Source organism: Capra hircus, chromosome 17, assembly GCF_001704415.2.
Source record: "Capra hircus breed San Clemente chromosome 17, ASM170441v1, whole genome shotgun sequence".
Classification (NCBI taxonomy): Eukaryota; Metazoa; Chordata; class Mammalia; order Artiodactyla; family Bovidae; genus Capra; species Capra hircus.
The window spans coordinates 41,672,960-41,692,747 of record NC_030824.1 but is presented as its reverse complement, the minus strand read 5'-3'; the positions used below and the strand labels follow the sequence as shown (position 1 = coordinate 41,692,747).

General features: G+C 38.7%; 1 pseudogene; it reads right to left on the bottom strand.

Annotated features, from left to right (window-relative positions):
* Positions 5,468 to 5,950, bottom strand: LOC102178755 (annotated as a pseudogene).

Genomic DNA, 19,788 nt, shown 5'->3' with positions numbered 1-19,788 from the left:
CCATCCCCAGGAAAAAGAAAGGTAAAAAGGCAAAGCAGTTGCCTGAGGATGCCTTACAAATAGAAAAGAGAAATGACAGGCAACGCAGAAAAGGAAAGGTATACCCATTTGAGTGCAGTTCCGAAGAATAGCAAGGAGAGATAAGAAAGTCTTCCTAAGTGAACAATGCAAAGAAATAGAGGATAACAATAGAATGGGAAAGACTAGAGATCTCTTCAAGAAAATTAGAGATACCAAGGGGACATTTCATGCAAGGATAAACAAAGACACAATAAAGGACAGAAATTATATGGACCCAACAGAAGTAGAAGATATGAAGAAGAGGTGGCAAGAATACACAGAAGAACTATACAAGAGGTCTTAACAACCCAGATAACCACAATGGTGTGATCACTCACCTAGAGCCAGATATCCTGAAGCGTGAAGTCAAGTAAGCCGTAGGAAGAATTACTACAAACAAGCTAGTGGAAGTGATGAGCTATTTCCAGTTGAGCTATTTCAAATCCTAAACGATAATGCTGTGAAAGTGCAGTACTCAATATGCCAGCAAATTTGGAAAACTCAGCAGTGACCACAGGACTGGAAAAGGTCACTTTTCATTCCAATCCCAAAGAAAGGCAATGCCAAAGAACATTCAAACTACCACACAATTGCACTCATCTCACACACTAGCAAAGTAGTGCTCAAAATTCTCCAAGCTAGGCTTCAACAGTATATGAACTGAGAACTTCCAGATGTACAAGCTGGACTTAGAAAAGGCAGAGGAACCAGAGATAAAATTGCCAACATTTATTGGATCATAGAAAAAGCAAGAGAATTCCAGAAAAATATCTACTTCTGCTACACTGACTACACTAAAGCCTGTGACTGTGTAGAGCACAACAAACTGTGGAAAATTCTTCAAGAGACGGGAATACCAGACTACCTTACCTGCCTAAACCTGTATGCAGGTCAAGAAGCAAAAGTTAGAACCAGACGTGGAACAATAGACTGGTTCCAAACTGGGGAAAGGAGTGCATCAATCCTGTATATTGTCATCCTGCTTATTTAACTTATATGCAGAGTACGTCATGTGAAATGCTGGGCTGGATGAAGTTCAAGCTGGAATCAAGAGTGCCAGAAGAAATATCAATAACCTCAGATATGCAGATGACACCACTCTTATGGCAGAAGGGGAAGAACTGAAGAGCCTCTTGATGAACGTAAAGGAAAAGAGTGAAAATGCTAGCTTAAAACTCAACATTCAAAAAAACGAAGATCATGGCATCTAGTTCCTTTCCTTCATGGCAAACAGATGCAGAAATAATGGAAACAGTAACAGACTTTATTTTCTTGGGCTCCAGAATGACTATGGATAGTGACTGCAGCCATGAAATTAAAAGTCACTTGGTCCTTGGAAGAAAAGCTATGAAAAACCTACACAGCATTATTAAAAAGTTGAGACATCACTTTGCCAACAGTGGTCCATAAAGTCAAAGCTATGATTTTCCAGTAGTCATGTACATATATGAGATTTGGACCATAAGGAAGGCTGAGTGCCAAAGAATTGATGCTTTTAAACTGTGGTGTTGGAGAAGAATCTTGACAGTCCCTTGGATAACAGGGAGATCAAACCAATCAATCCTAAAGGAAATCAACGCTGGATATTTATTGAAAGGACTGATGCTGATGCTCCAACACTTTGGCCATCGGATGCAAAGAGCTAACTCATTAGAACAGACCCTGATGCTGGAAAACATTGAAGGCAGGAGGAGAAGGGGACAACAGAGGATAAAATGGTTGGATGATGTCACCAATTCAATGAACATGAGCTTGAGCCAACTCTGGGAGACTGTGAAGGATAGGGAAGCCTGGTATGCTGCAGTCCATAGGGTCTCAAAGAGTCAGACACGACAGAGCCACTGATCATATCTTTTCTACCACCAGCAATGGTGGTAGATTTACATTACCTTGACAATGTACCTATGATATATTTACAAATACCACATCCATGTCATAGCTGTATATATCTGTGTTGAAATTCCCCAAATTAAAATTTGCATATTGATTTTGAAAATCACATACGTTCATCAAGTATATACATTCTGATCCTTTAGATTTTAATCTTAACAGATTATCTTCTTGCTTTTTTGAAATTCTGAGTTATGTTCTATGTTATGGTTTTACTTAGAATTTTTCACATAAAATGTTCTTCTCTGATAACTATCATTTAACAATTGTCTTATGTTCCTTACTGCTACTGCTGAAAATTTTGTGCTGGATTTTTAAGCACTCTTCGTTATAACTTGTGTGGAATCATGAATATCAGCAAAGATCTGGAATATGATCAGGTCCACACAAAATTTTTAGGTTGCCCATACCCTGAGACTCATTTTCTACTGAAATATTAGAGAAATACACTTCATTTAAATCTTTATAAATGAAGGCAAGTACAAATTCTATTAAAAAATCAAAATGCTACTGCAGTTAGTTACATGGACAGTGTAACCAGGCTGCTTGGGATCAAATCCCAGAGCTACCGCTTACCAGCTATGTAACCGTGATAAGAGACTTATCCTCTCTGGGCCTCAGTTTTCTCATCTGCAGAGTTGGGCTAATAGTGGTTTGTGAAGAAGATTATGAGTAAATATACATAAAGTATTAGAACTGTGTTGATGTAGTAAGTTTATTATTTCTGCCGAAATAAGTAATTTGTGGGTCGATTACCTGGGAGTTCTTTTACCTTTTTTTTTTTTACAATTTATTTTTCTTTACTTTTTTTCGTACAGTTTTCCCTTTTTAAAATAGCTCTAGATCCCCCATCATCATCAAAGTATAAGGTATTATTCAGTGCCTATGCTGGTGTACCTCAATTTCCTATAGAAAGAGTTAGCTATGACTTCATCAATGTTCAAGGTCAATTTTGGTAAGGTAACATAGGTCTTTTTTTTTTTTTTCTCTCATTTGGTTTCTTTCTCTGAATCTTTTCTTCTCATCATGAACCAGATGCCATGTAGGGTGATAATCAAATTGAGAAGTGAAATACAAAGGAAAAGGCAATCTGACTTTTAGAGCCCTAAGAGAGTTTATGAGCTAAATGAAGACAGAATCCAGACATTATACCTGGTGAATGCCCAGGGGGATAAAAAGGACAACAACCTCAACCAATAAAGCACAGTAACTACAGAAGCTTTCCACATCACAACACATCCTGACCTTACTCAGAGAGCTTTTCGCTACTTAATCTTTTCATGGATGTCTTATGCACCAGAGGGGACAAGAGCAAGAACAGAATAAGCCATGGAGTTTCAGAGAGAATAAAGTACAGAGATTCAGAGGAAAAATAAAAGAATTTAGTTTTTTAAAAAGAGGCAAGTTTTGACAAAAAGGAAATGGGAACAGGAATGGAGATGGAAATGCCATATGAAAACTGCATATCCAGGGAGAAATACGGGAATACATGCAGTGCTTAGGAGATGACAATAAGCACCATTCTCCTCTGAAAGGAGAAACCAAAAGAAAAAAAATCAGAGAACATGTGGGAAAATACATAGAAAGCACCTGAAAGGATGAACCTGGAAAGAAGAAAAGAGCTTAAATTCACATTTGAGTGAAGAAAGGCTTTCTTCCTTTTCAAAATCCCCATGCCCGACCAGCAGCAGTCTTTGTGGTATTCACACCTCCATCCCATTGCCCCGTCTTTTGACATATATTTTCATTCAAATAGGCTGCAAATCACCTGTACTAGAATCTTGCCAAATCATATTTTAAAAGTCTGTAAGAGATGATGCTCTTGGAATAGTGTCTTGGGACTGGCTGTTAGGTAGCAGAACTTTAGGCTCTGCCTGAAGAGCCACAGCAGCAGGGGACAGGCTGAAAGTTAGCTCACCAGGTTAGAGCTCAGATTACTTCCTCAGGTGACCCAGTTGGCTTTGCTAGCTTTGTGGCACAAATTGAATCTCTAGTCCCAGCCAGCTGTCACAAAGCTGCCAATAGCCAAAGGATGTCTGGGGTCTTATACAGCCTGAGGATCCTGCACACTTTAGCCCAGAGAACATCATGGCTGTAACAGGGAGGATCAGGATTAGAACCCAGTATCCTAGTTCAAAAAAGCACTTTCACTTCGGAGGTGAGATTTCTGGAGTCTAAGCATGGCTAAGTAAGGCTTACTAGAGAGCTTTCATTTGCTGGGATACTACTGTTTGGGCAACTGTTTTTGTTTTCCTTCTTTCCTACCTCTATTAGATGGGTATGGTTTTCTGGGCTATTTTTCTCCTGGTCCTCTTGTCCTCCCATCACCCTATACTGGTCTGGAAGTTATGATGTTTCATTTCTTTTAGTGATTTCCATTAATTAAAAACAAATACTATGGGATTTTCCAAACACATATAAATAGAGTGAATAGTATAAATTTCCCAGTGTACCTATTGCCTAGCTTCATCAGGTATAAATAAACTGCCAATTTTGCTCCGCCTGTGATTATTTTGAAGAAATCCTGGAGAATACATCAGTTCATCTACACATATGTTACTATGTATCTCTAAAAGAAAGGGACTCTTTTAAAAATATATACATAATCACAATGGTAGTACCACACCTAAAAACATTAAAAATAATCCTTTTATATTCTCAAATATATATGTATTGGATTTATATATATCCAGTCAGTGTTCACTCTTTCTCCATGGCCTTCATTTGTCTTCCTTTTTTCCTTTTTTTTGCAGTTCGCAGTACTCTTACCTGGAAAATCCCATGGACGGAGGAGCCCGGTAGGCTCCAGTCCATGGGGTCACACAGAGTCGGACACGACTGAAGCAACTTAGCAGCAGCAGGCAGTTGTTTGGGTCAGTATCTAAATAAGATACTGCAATTCTTCAGTAAGTGTTTAAGTCTCTCTCTCCTTTCTCTCTGTTGCCCTTCTTTCTCTCTGTTTTTATCTTGTAATTTGCTCTTTGTTTTTCCCAAGTGTGAGTTTATTTCAAAATTATGAAGATTTATATATTATTTTTTATTACATATAATAAAGCAATCTTTAGCTTAAAGCAAAAACTTTCACATTTAAAGTTTTTATTTTAAAAAGGTGTTTTTAAAATGTAGACACTTAAAAACCACCAAAAAAGCTGAATATATCTTGCAGCATAGGCTTATCCTTAAATATTCACATCCCAAATGCTGTTTAGAAAAGATTTTAAAACTGGCCAAAAATCATTTATAATTGGCAATGATTAAAATCTCCTTGTCTCTGAAGAGTAGATTAATGACACATAATGAATTTACTGTCACAAGCATTTAACAGTTTAGTCAGCATGTAGTTTTTATCAGTATACAAAATGGTCTTAGATGGTCAGTGCAGTTGTTCTGGAGTGAATACTGGGTCAGGAAAAGAGCACTTCACCAAAAGGAAAACATCAAAAAAAAAAAAAAACAAAAAACCAGAACATCAACTTTCAAATGGTCTTTTCAAAGTTTCCTTCTTACCAAAGAGCTTTCAGCTCTGGAGAGAAGAACAGCACTTAATTACCGCAACTCTTGCATATGGGATGTATGGCAGACTAAGACTATACCAGGTCGTCAACAGGAACTGCAATATGCAGAATAATATAGCCAGCCCCTTCTTATGCCACCAAAAAGCAGTGCACAGCATAAGCACCAAACACAAAAGTATAACAATTGTTGAAAGCAGTCTCTTTGTTTCAAAAATTTTCTTCAGTTGTTTCATGGGTCCCATTAAAAAGCATGTACTGGCTAAGGCAGCAGTATATCCAAAGATATAAAACACTTCAAAAAGCTTGATGCCTCCAGGGAGCCACAGCAATCCACCTCCAAGGATGGAGAAGATGCCACTGACGACGCATATCTCAAACCACTTCAGCCTGGTGTTGAAACTAAGGGATAAGGCATCAAGGACCTGCATGGTCAGGCCCTGCTCCTTGTTGTTCTGGACGCTCAGGACCCACAGCAGCTTCTCCATGGCCCGCTCTTGGGCCACAGCAGCGGCAGCTGCCCTGCCTGCCCCACCTGCCCCTCTCGCCCACTGAGAATCTTGTAATTTGTTTTTTAAGTGAAGAAACTTTTTTTTTTTTACCTCCTAAGTTTCCCACAGTCTGTGTTGCTGACTGCATCCCTTTTTTTTAAGAAAACATATTCCACTGTCTCTTATGTTTCCTGTGAAATTATAGTTAGATCTAAAGTCTGGAGCAGATTCAGGGCTTTGTTTATTTATATGTGTGGTGTTTGTTGGCAAGATAGCTTCATGGATGGAGCCACACACGTGTATCAGGAGATATATAATGTTTAATTATGACATTACCAGATATTGATGGTCACTACCCTAGAATCAGTTAATTAGAGGATACATATGATGATAACTTTTTCTTTTTCCTTCTTTATTAGCTGGGGTTTGTTTTTTTTTTTTTTTTCTGTAGAAAAAACATTTCCCCCATCAAATACTGAGTTACACTGAAATTCAGATAATATGGGAAAGATAGGATAAGTTCTTAATTCTGTCTATTAATCACATTTTAAATTAGCTAGCTGGTTCTAGCTTCCTCTAAAGGTGATCAATAAAATTGAGAGTCTGTATTTGTGGGTGGGGAGGGGAAGAATCTCATTGAACAAATGGATTCAAACATAAACTGTAAACAAATAAATAAAATATTGTGGTTTAAACCAATAATTTTGGAGTCATTTGTAACACGGCAGAACATAACTGCAGCAGACCCCTCTCATTTAAAGAGAAAGCTTTGTGAATAAAGGTGTTCACTAAAAGCATCGCCATTATCCTTTTTGCTGCACCCATGAGCTAGCATGCCACCCTTGATGGGCAGGTGGCATTGCCATTAGTTTTAGAAATCACTCCCCATCTGTGTCCATCCAGGTTGCCTGATCAATCCATGTTTCCCTCATGTCTTTGTTTGGCATTACTGCCTCATGGATCATGTACTACATTTGCCTCTCAAGAGGCTGCCCCTTGCCCATAGCCAGGTTATCTGGTCTCTGCCATTGCTTCTAATTCACTAGTGACTCATTTATTTCAAATCAGATGTCCAGGAGGCTCTTTTCCTGAAGATAGAACTTTAAGCAGAACTGGTCAGTCTCTTTCAGTCACAAAAAAAGCCATATTTAATTTGCAGGATACTTTTGACATTACTAGAACTGTATTCCTGTCCGAATGACAATGATTTGTGTGCAATTTCATTTGAGTATGAGGCACTGACATACAGCTTTCTTAATAATCAGTCTCTGTCTGGGAGCCTATGGACTGATGGTAGGGCTAAACAGAATATTCTTACAGTAATTTTTTTTTTTACAGTAAAATTTTAATGGCTATGTCTAGAAACTTCTTGAGTATCCCGATCTCCAACATTTTGTAATGAAGACACAACTAGATTTGTTTACTAGCTAAGCGAATCTCACCCACCAGCTTTCAAGCTTGGCCGATTCTTTTCTGCAAAGTACTTTAAAGGCATCTCATCTAACTCTCACAAAATCTCTAGGAAATGGGATTCATAATTATAGATAACAATACACCAGCACTTTTCAGGTCACCTGCAAATAGCAAAGCTGTAAAAGTTAAATCAAAATGTGCTGGGGGTTTGCCCCACTGACTCTAGACTGAGTATAGATCATTCTCATCATCAAGGTATGTTGGAACCCTAACTAGGCACTAGGGGGGCTACTACAAAGGTATAAAACAGAACCTGTAACTTTGGTGGTCAATGAATGACACATACTTGCTGACTGCTCTGTGGACACCCCCATGGTTTTGTTGTGTATAAATTCCTCACACGTGAAGGAGGAAAAAAAAAAAACTAATCCTAGGCAGAGGAGCTAGGTAGAGAGAAGCAGAAGAAAGAAACCAAAGAAAAAAGGTTTTTTGACATAATAAGACTTATCCATAGACCACAGTATATACAACTCAGGCCAGAAGGAAATATAGTAGATTTACATTGCTTCCTTCTATGTGTTTTATTGTAGTACCATAAGACTGTAGCAAGAAAGGAAGAACAAGAAAAACACTGAAACACCATAACAACAATGTTCTGATAGGCAGCTCATCCTCCTCATGGTGATGTTTTCTTTGATCAAGTTGCTAATGTTATGATTGAGAGGGAGGGTGGTTGTGGGGTGGGGTAGTGAGTATACCCAGGAATAGTTCTTAGAAATCCTTGATCAGGTTCAGTAGCATCTTGTTAAACACCTCCAGCCTGGTAATTTATATACAGTCTTATGCAAAAACGCAGACACACTCTTCTGCCCTGGTCTGCTAGCAAAGAGAAGGCAGCTTGTAGCTGCAGAGAAAGCTCACGTTACAAAGACTTCATTACTTTTACAAAATATGCACCCAAGGACATTTACTAGTGTTTTGAGAGCTATTATCATAAATAATTAAAACTAAACTATTCTTCTCTAAATAAATGTATAAAGTACATTGGGTGATTCCAAGCACTAAGCTTTCTCAACATACTGCTTTGTAGACTTACAATGCAAAAACCCACCCAGGCCATTAAATTCACATTCCTGATTTTTCCAGAGAGATTTTATAAAGCAAATTTAGATGAGGCACAAGAACTCAGGGCCTAGAACTCATACTTTCTAGTTGGTCCTTTTATCCTATGGTAATTATTTACAAGGAAGTAAAAATGTTTATAGACAGCTTTGCAGAAAGGACTCTCACAGTAGTATTTTACACAAATACTCTGATGCACAGTTCAAAAAGCCCGTGTGTCAAGCAACATGACATTTCTTAAGCATCACTGCTGTCTTGGAAGCCATTGTAATTTGCATTGAGGAGTTTCCTTCTGCAGTCTTTTCTACTCAAAGAATATAAAATGAACAGATATCACAAATCCACACTATGACTGAAAGGATTTCCTATGCTTATGAAACTAACATGCACTCTGATCTGTTGCTCAAACAGTAAACTGGATATTTAATAACTGCTTGACTTGCTCCTACATTAGTCCTTGAGAAGACTGAGGTTGCCTTGAGAGTGAAAAGCTATTTTAGGGTTGATTTCTATAGGCAGGATTCTCCATATTTGGTTGGTCAACTTCCAAGCTTATCCTGATTTGAGTCTTCTGAAGATGAGTAGCTTTCTGGGGTTCTGAGATATCCCAGAAACCCTGAGGTCTTCTAGAGTTACTCTAACCCAGTTAAATTCTCAAATCTGAACTTTAATTCAAAAGCAGCTTGCAAAGACTCTAACTGAGGTTTTTATTCCTGGGGTCTCTTTAAGCCAAACTAGAGCTCTTCTTCCTCCATCCCTCTTCAATCTTTACACTTGGCAGAAACCTGCTGAAGAACTCAGGCTCTGTATTTTGCAGCTCTGTTACCTAAAGACTGTAAGCACTCATGTGGCCTCCAAATCAAAAAAATTCATGCCAGATTTTAGGAAAACTCATGTCATATAAACATCATTTTCATAAGTTAAATTAATAACTACAGGATAAGCAGACATTAGAGAAGATTGATATAGTACAGAAAGTGAAAGAGTTTCTCATTCTTGTTCGACTATTTGTGACCCCATGGACTGTAGCCCACCAGGCTCCTCTGTCCATAGAATTCTCTAGGCAAGAAAACTGGAGTGGGTTGTCATTTCCTTCTCCAGGGATCTTCCCGACCCAGGGACTGAACCTAGGTCTCCTGCACTGCAGGCAGATTCTTTACCATTTGAGCCATCAGGTGTGGACTTCATTTTATATATCCTGAAGCTCAGTATCAGTAATCAGAGATAGTATAGCAAAACGAAGCACAAGCTTCATTTTGCCCAAACTCTTAAACCCATCCTCTCTCAGTTTTTTCATGAAAGTTGCGGTTATTGTGGTCTTTTGGCTTGCCCTGTTTCCTTCCACTTCAACCATGTCACCCACCACCAGCCTGAGCAGGATCATAGTAGTTTAGGATATTCAAACACACATGTTGAGTCCACCCTCTGGTCTTGATTTCTACTTATTCTTTCTCCTTCCCTACAAAATTCGAGTGAAATACATAACCCTGAAGACATATTTGGATTAACTGTATTAAAATGGCTCAATAAAAACATCACATTTCAGACTTCCCTGGTGGTCCAGTGGTTAAGAATCTGCCTGCCGATGCAGGGGACATGGGTTTGCCACAGGGCTACTAAGCCCATGTACCACAACTACTGACGCTTGCAAGCCCTAGAGCCTGTGCTCCACTGTAAAAACCACACACACTGAACTGAGAGAGCCGCCCCCGCTCACCACAACTAGAGAAAGCCCACGTGCAGCAACAAAGATCCAGCACAGCCAAAAATAAGTAAACACAGTTTTTTAAAAGATCAATTTAAGAAGTGTCACATTGGACAGATTTGTATTCCATCACATGTAAGATGTTCTATTATTCATTCCATCATGGATTGTACTAAGAAGAGCATCATCAAAAGGTGACCAACCAGAAGAAGGCAAACCCACCAGGGTACATAATGAGAAGCTGAGGAGTAGGGGTAGTGAGATTTCAGAGGCACTAAAAAGTCTTCTCAATCCAAACTGTCTTCTATTATTGGTTCCTGTCACAGACTGTTTCCATCATGGTGTTTGAAAAAAAGTCACCTTCCCTTCCCTTTGGGCTAAATAAGGTTAGAAAAATATGTGGCACCCCCCCTGCCATCACTCCCCATTCCACTCTCAGGGTAGACAGCACTAACCCACTATGATTTTCTGTTCTGCTAAATGCAAAAGTGTCACTCAGAGAGCCACTACCAACTGTTGGTGTTAGCCTTCTAGAAGAAGCTGCTTGCTATTCTGAGATTAAGGCTTTGAAGTCTTAAAAACTAAATGAAATGTCAGACATAATGTCATTCTTGGGCATAAAAACTGTAAATCTCAAATGTTTGTATTAACAGATTAAAAGACCTGCAAAAATGGGAAAGTATTTGGCAGTGAAGAAAGAAAGGAAATGTCGGGATATGGTTGGGGGCAAGGAGTAGCTCTCTGTAAAATATTCTGAAAACGGGAAGATTAGTCTGCAATATGAATAATCACTCTCTCCACTGTCTATCTGCTACAGATGAAGTTTTCATAAAGCAGTAATTTTTCAGAATGAAAACATTAAGATTTTCAATCCATTTGTTACTCAGTTTTACTTAATCAGAGACTAAGATATAATGTGTTTTGATAAATACTTAAAATGTAGACAGAATGGAGAGATCAAGAAATTATTTTCAATAGTAAGTTTCCCATTCTCACCTCTCCTGTCAAGTTTGTTAAGTGCAAAAGTGAAGAAAACTGTTGAAGGACAAGTTTAGAAGGCAGAGAAGTGTGACACAAGGTGAGCACATAAAGCCTGGTGAAAACAGAAGTCAAAGAATCTTAGTATAATTACAGTAGCAGGAGCCTTTACTATCAGGGGACTGGGGGAGGCCGAATCTTCCAGCGTTTAAAGTTGGAAATCTGCAAGTTGGGGGACTGCTTCTGGATTCTGCGTGGGGGCAGGGAACTGGAACTTGTCCTTACGTCAAGTGTTTTAGTAACAAGGTCAGTTAGACCCACCTGGATTAATCCATCTGGGCTGCTGTAACAAAACAGCACAGACATGCTCCTTGACCAAATTTTAGACTCCTTGGAATCTCTTCTGGACTCATTGTCAACTATGGCCTCCAACTTTGCTGTACAGCTTAAATGTATCAAGAATCCTGTTAAGTCAGTGTAGAGAGAATTTCCCATCCGTGATAACGGATTACCATAGCCTGCCTTTAGCAAGAAACCTGTTAAGTCAATTTAACAACAATCCCCCTAACTCTTGATGCCTCCTCATTAATTTTCTACCCAGGGACTCATCCCCTCAACCCCCCGCCCACTCCTCGGCTATAAATCTCTACTCATTCTCACTACATTTAGAGTTCAGCCCAGTCTCTCTCCCCTACTGCCATAGTCTTGATCACTATCAAAACAGTCCTGAATAAAGTCTTTCTTACTGTTTTAACAGGTGTAGGACAACTTTTTCTTTAACACTTATGGTGCTACAACTTAGTTGTGATCAAATTCATCATCAGACCCTTGGGCTGGAAGTTCTTCCTGGCTCTTCGTTTCAAATGGTGATTTATTCTCTGACTCCTGGGCTGGAAATTTGTTTCCTAGCTCCTTCTGAAGCCTCTTTGTTCTCTCTGTTTGATTCCTGCTTCCCCCACAGAACTTCTCAGTTGACTGAAACTACTTGCTAACTACATGCTCCACCATTACTGGATAAACTGTCCACTTCCTTTCTTGTTGGCATGATATTATGAAGGATAATTTGCAACTAAGGATCTCTTTGAACTGACTCATCTAAGACTTCTCCCTTTCCATTACTTCTCTTCCTTTCACCACTTTCCCTTCCCTTCATTCTTTGAATCTTTTGATGAATCCACCTTCAAACAACGCCTCCTTCACTCCTCTACCTAGCCCTGTTCAGTTCAGTTCAATTTAGTCGCTCAGTCATGTCTGACTCTTTGCAACCCCATGAATCGCAGCACACCAGGCCTCCCCGTTCATCATGATCTCCCGGAGTTCACTCAGACTCACGTCCATCGAGTCCGTGATGCCATCTAGCCATCTCATCCTTGGTCGTCCCCTTCTCCTCCTGCCCCTAACATCAGAGTCTTTTCCAGTGAGTCAACTCTTCTCATGAGGTGGCCAAAGTACTGGAGTTTCAGCTTTAGCATCATTCCTTCCAAAGAAATCCCAGGGTTGATCTCCTTCAGAATGGACTGGTTGGATCTCCCTGCAGTCCAAGGAACTCTCAAGAGTCTTCTCCAACACCACAGTTCAAAAGCATAAATTCTTCAGCGCTCAGCCTTTTTCACAGTCCAACTCTCACATCCATACATGACCACAGGAAAAACCATAGCCTTGACTAGACGGACCTTAGTCGGCAAAGTAATGTCTCTGCTTTTGAATATGCTATCTAGGTTGCTCATAACTTTTCTTCCAAGGAGTAAGCATCTTTTAATTTCATGGCTGCAATCACCATCTGCAGTGATTTTGGAGCCCAAAAAAGTAAAGTCTGCCACTGTTTCCACTGTTTCCCCATCTATTTCCCATGAAGTGATGGGACTGGATGCCATGATCTTCGTTTTCTGAATGTTGAGCTTTAAGCCAACTTATTCACTCTCCTCTTTCACTTTCATCAAGAGGCTTTTTAGCTCCTCTTCACTTTCTGCCATACGGGTGGTGTCATCTGCATATGAGGTTATTGATATTTCTCCTGGCAATCTTGATTCCAGCTTGTGTTTCTTCCAGTCCAGCGTTTCTCATGATGTACTCTGCATAGAAGTTAAATAAGCAAGGTGACAATATACAGCCTTGACGTACTCCTTTTCCTATTTGGAATCAGTCTGTTGTTCCATGTCTAGTTCTAACTGTTGCTTCCTGACCTGCATACAGATTTCTCAAGAGGCAGGTTAGGTGGTCTGGTATTCCCATCTCTTTTAGAATTTTCCACAGTTTATTGTGATCCACACAGTCCAAAAGGCTTTGGCATAGTCAATAAAGCAGAAATAGATGTTTTTCTGGAACTCTCTTGCTTTTTCCATGATCCAGTGGATGTTGGCAATTTGATCTCTGGTTCCTCTGCCTTTTCTAAAACCAGCTTGAACATCAGGGAGTTCACGGTTCACGTGAACTTGCTGAAGCCTGGCTTGGAGAATTTTGAGCATTACTTTACTAGCATGTGAAATGAGTGTAACTGAGTGCAATGAGTACCTAGCCCTGTTAGAACTTCTCTTTCCTGTCTAGGCCCTCAACTCCCTATAGTCAGTAGAATTTTAAGCCTCTGGCCCCTGTGAGGGCTCTCAAGGGACTCAGGAATCCCCAGAAGCAACTTCCTGAGGAAGAAAAGAAGAATTTAAAAAAAAAAAGGCTAAATTTTAAATAGATTGGATACTGTATCCACTCAGATGAGCCTTGGAAACATTTAGACAACTGACTGAATATTCCCTCAGTCTCTCACCTAAAATTCATTCCACAGCTTCTTTTTTTTTTCTTTTTTTATTGAAGGATAATTGCTTTACAGAATTTTGTTTTCTGCCAAACCTCAACAAGAATCAGCCATCGGTATACATATATCCCCTCTCTTTTGAACTTTCCTACCATCTCACTCCCCATCCCAACCCTCTAGATTGATACAGAACCCCTGTATGAGTTTCCTTAGCCATACAGCAAATTCCCATTGGCTCTCTATTTTACATATGGTAATGTAAGTTTCCATGTTACTCTTTGCTTACATCTCTCCCTCTCCTCCCCTCTCCCCATGTCCATAAGTCTGTTCTCTATGTCTGTTTCTCCATTGCTGCCCTGTCAATAAGTTTTTCCAGTACCATTCTTCTAGATTCCGTATATGTGCATTAGAATATGATATTTATCTTTCTCTTTCTGACTCACTTCACTCTGTATAATAGGTTCTAGGTCCATCCTCCTCATCAGAACTGACTCAAATGTGTTCCTTTTTATGGCTGAGTAATATTCCATTGTGTATATGTACCATCTGTTGATGGACCTCTAGGTTGCTTCCATGTTTTACCTATTGCAAATAGTGCTACAATGAACAACGGGATACGTGTGTCTTTTTCAATTTTGGTTTCCTCAGGGTATAGGCCTAGGAGTGGGATTGCTGGGTCATATGTTGCTTTTATTCTTGGTTTTTAAAGGAATCTCCATACCATCTTCCACAGTGGCTGTATCAATTTACATTCCCACCAACAGTGCAAGGGTGTTCCCTTTTCTCCACACCCTCTCTAGCATTTATTGTTTGTAGACTTTTTGATGATGGCCATTCTGACTGATGTGAAGTGATATCTCGTTGTGGTTTTGATTTGCATTTCTCTAATACTGAGCGATGTTGAGCACTTTTTCACGTGTTTGTTAGCCATCTGTATGTCTTCTCTGGAGGAATGTCTGTTTAGGTCTTTTTCCCAGTTTTTGATTGGGTTGTTTTTCTGGCATGGAGTTGTATGAGCTGCTTGTATATTTTGGAAATTAATCCTTTATCAGTTGTTTCATTTACTATTATTTTCCCCCATTCTGAGGGTTGTCTTTTCACCTTGCTTATAGTTTCCTTTGCTGTGCAAAAGGTTTTAAGTTTAATCAGGTCCCACTTGTTTACATTTGCTTTTATTTCCATTATTCTAGGAGGTGGGTCATAGGGGATCTTGCTTTGATTTATGTCATCGAGTGTTCTGCCTATGTTTTCCTCTAAGAGGTTTATAGTTTCTGGTCTTAGTTTAGGTCTTTAATCCATTTTGAGTTTATCTTTGTGTATAGTGTAAGGAACACCTCTAATTTCATTCTTTTACATGTAGCTGTCCAGTTTTCACAGCACCATTTATTGAAGAAGCTATCTTTGCCCATTGTATATTCTTCCCTCTTTTGTCAAAACTAAGGTACCCATAGGTGCATGGGTTTATTTCTTGGCTTTTTATCTTGCTCCCTTGGTCTATATTTCTGTTTTTGTGTCAGTACCATACTGTCTTAATGACTGTAGCTTTGTAGTGTAATCTGAAGTTAGAAGGTTGATTCCTTCAGCTCCATTCTTCTTTCTCAAGACTGCTTTGGCTTTTCAGGGTCTTCTGTGTTCCATATGAATTGTGAAATTTTCTGTGCTACTTCAGGACTTTCCCTGTGGCTCAGCTGTATAGAATCTGCCTGCAATGCAGAAGACCTGGGTTTGATCCCTGGGTTGGGAAGATCCCCTAGAGAAGGGCATGGCAACCCACTCCAGTATTCTGGCCTAGAGAATTCCATGACTGTACAGTCCATGGGGTCGCAAAGAGTCAGACATGACTTAGCAACTTTCACTCTATGCTAGTTCTGTGGAAAATGCCATTGGTGATTTGATAGGGATCGCATTAAATCTGTAGATTGCCTTTGGTAGTATAGTCATTTTCACAATATTGATTCTTCCCACCCAGAAATATGGAATATCTCTCCATCTGTTTATGTCATCTTTGATTTCTTTCATCAGTGTCTTATGATTTTCTGTGTACAGTTCTTATGTCTCCTCAGGTAAGTTTATTCCTAGATATTTTATTCTTTTTGTTGCAATGGTATATGGGATTGATTCCTTAATTTCTCTTTCTGATTTGTCATTGTTAGTATATAGAAATACAAGTGATTTCTGTGTATTGATTTTGTATCCTGAGACTTTGCTAAATTCACTGATCAGCTCTAGTAACTTTCTGATAGTATCTTTAGGGTTTTCTATGTACAGTATCATGTCACTTGCAAACAGTGAGGGTTTTACTTCTTCCTTTCCAATCTGGATTCCTTTAATTTCTTTTTCTTCTCTGATTTCTAGAGCTAGGACTTCTAGAACTATGTTGAATAATAGTGGTGAAGGGGGACACTCTTTGTCTTGTTCCTGATCTTAGGGGGAAAGCTTTCAGTTTGTCACCATTGAGAATATTTGTCATAGGCTTATCATATATGGCCTTTACCATGTTGAGGTAGGACCCTTCTATGCCCATTTTTGGAAGGGTTTTAATCATAAATGAGTGCTGAATTTTGTCAAAGGCTTTATCTGCATCTATCGAGATGATAATATGGTTTTATCTTTCAATTTGTTAATATGGTGTATCACATTGATATTTACATATATTGAAGAAGCCTTGCATTCCTGGAATAAACCCAACTTGATCATGGTGTATGAGCTTTTGATATGTTGCTAAATTCTGTTTGCTAAAATTTTGTTGAGAATTTTTGCATCTATGTTTATCAGTGATATTGGCCTGTAGTTTTCTTTTTGTGTGTTGTTTTTGTCTGGTTTTGGTATCAGGGTGATGGTGACCTCGTAGAATGAGTTTGGAAATGTTCCTTCCTCTGCAATTTTTTGAAAGAGTTTTAGAAGGATAGACATTAGTGCTTCTCTAAATGTTTGATAGAATTTTCTTGTGAAGCCATCTGGTCCCGGGCTTTTATTTTTTGGGAGATTTTTGATCACAGCTTCAGTTTCAGTGCTTGTAATTGGGTTGTTCATAATTTCTATTTCCTCCTGGTTCAGTCTTGGAAGATTGAACTTTTCTAAGAATCTGTCCATTTTTTCCAGGTTGTCCATTTTACTGCCATATAGTTGTTCATAATAGTCTCTTATATTCCTTTGTATTTCTGCATTGTCTCTTGTAACCTCTCCTTTTTCATTTCTAATTTTGTTGATTTGATTCTTTTCTCTTTTTTTCGTGATGAGTCTGGCTAAATGTTTGTCAATTTTGTTTATCTTCTCAAAGAACCAGCTTTTAGTTTTATTCATCTTTACTATTGTTTTCATTTCTTTTTCATTTATTTCTGCTCAGATCTTTATGATTTCTTTCCTTCTATTAATTTTGGGGTTTTTTGTTCTTATTTTCCAGTTGTTTTAGGTGTAAAGTTAGGTTGTCTGTTTGATGTTTTTCTTGTTTCTTGAGGTAGGATTGTATTGCTCTAAATTCCCTCTTTGGACTGCTTTTGCTGTATCCCATAGATTTTGAGTTGTCATGTTTTCATCATCATTTGTTTCTAGAAATTTTTTTAATTTCCCTTTTGATTCCTTCAGTAACCTGTTGGTTATTTAGAAACGTGTTGTTTAATCTCCATGTGTTTGTGTTTCTTACAGTTTTTTCCTTGTAATTGATATCTAGTCTTATAGCATTGTGGTTAGAGAAGATGCCTGATACAGTTTCAATTTTCTTAAATTTACTGAGGTTTGATTTGTGACCCAATATGTGGTCTACCCCGGAGAATGTTCCATGTGCACTTGAGAAGAAGGTGTATTCTTCTGCATTTGGACGGAATGTCCTGAAGATATCAATGAGATCCATCTCATCAAATGTATCATTTAAGACTTGTTTCCTTATTAATTTTCTGTTTTGATGATCTGTCCATCAGTGTGAGTGGGGTGTTAAAGTCTACTATTATTGTGTTACTGTCAATTTCTCCTTTTATGTCTGTTAGTGTTTGTCATGTACTGAGTACATGAAGTGAAGTGAAGTGCAGTGCAGTGAAGTCGCTCATTCGTGTCTGACTCTTTGCGACCCCATGGACTATAGCCTATCAGGCTCCATCCATGGGATTTTCCAGGCAACTGGAGTGGGTTGCCATTTCCTTCTCCAGAGGATCTTCCTGACCCAGGAATTGAACCTGGGTCTCCCGCATTGCAGGCAGACACTTTATATGGCTTCCTCTTGGATTGATCCCTTGATCATTATGTAATGTCCTTCCTTATCTCTTGTAATCTTCTTTAGTTTAAGGTCTATTTTGTCTGATATGAGGATTGCTACTCCAGCTTTCTTTTGCTCCCCATGTGCATGGAATATATATTTCCATCTTCTCACTTTCAGTCTATATGTGTCTTTAGGTCTGAGGTGGATTTCTTATAGACAACATATATATGGATCTTGTTTTTGTGTCCATTCAGCCAGTCTGTGTCTTATGGTTGGAGCATTTAATCCATTTACATTTAAAGTAATTATTGATATATATGTTCCTATTGCCATTTTCTTAATTGTTTGGAGTTGATTTTGTATATCTTTTTTCTTCTCTTGTATTTCTTGACTATATAAGTCCTTTTAACATTTGTTGTAAAGCTGGTTTGGTGGTACTGAATTCTCTTAACTTTTGCTTGTCTGAAAAGCTTTTTATTTCTCCATCAATTTGGAGTGAGATCCTTGCTGGGTACAGTAATCTTGGTTGTAGATTTTTCACTTTAAATATATCCTGCCATTCCCTTCTGGTCTTCAGAGTTTCTGCTGAAAGATCAGCTGTTAAATGTATTGGGTTTCCCTTTTATGTTACTTTTTGCTTCTCCCTTGCTGCTTTTAATATTCTTTCTTTGTGTTTAATGTTTGTTAGTTTGATTAGTATGTGCCTTAGTGTGTTTCTCTTTGGGTTTATCCTGTATGGGACTCTTTATGCCTCTTGGACTTGATTGACTATTTCCTTTTCCATGTTGGGGAAATTTTCAACTATAATCTCTTCAAAAATCTTCTCATACCCTATCTTTTTTTCTTCTTTTTCTGGACCTCTATAATTCAAATGTTGGTCCATTTGATATTGTCCCAGAGGTCTCTGAGACTATCCTCAGTTCTTTTCATTCTTTTTACTTTATTCTGCTCTTCAGAAGTTATTTTCACCATTTTATCTTCCAGTTCACTGATTCGTTCTTCTGCTTCAGATATTCTGCTACTGATTCCTTCTAGAGTATTTTTAACTTCAGTTAATTGTGTTGTCTGTCTCTGTATGTTTATTCTTTAATTCTTCTAAGTCTTTGTTAATTGATTCTTGCATTTTCTCAATTTTGTTTTCAAGGTTTTTGAGCATCTTTACTATCATTATTCTGAGTTCTTTTTCAGTTTGCCTATTTCTTCTTCTTTTATTTGGACTTCTGTGTTTCTAGTTCGTTCCTTCATTTGTGTAGTATTTCTCTGCCTTTTCATTATCTGTTTTCTTAACTGATTATGTTTGAGGTCTCCTTTTCCCAGGCTTCAAGTTTGAACCCTGTCTTCCTTTTGGTTTCTTCCCTCCTAAGGTCCAGTGGTTTGTGTAAGCTTTGTATAGGGTGAGATTTGTGCTGAGTTTTTGTTGGTTTCTCCTCTGATGGGCAAGGCTGAGTGAGGTGGTACTCCTGTCTGCTGATGATTGGGTTAGTATTTTTGTTTTGTTTGTTGTTTAGATGAGGCAGCCTGCACAGGGTGCTACTAGTGGTTGGGTGATAGCAGGTCTTGTATTCAAGTGGTGTCCTTTGTGTGAGTTCTCACTGTTTGATACTCCCTAGGGTTAGTTCTAGTCCAGGGTCTTGGAGTCAGTGCTCCCACTCCAAAGACTCAGGGCTTGATCTCTGGTC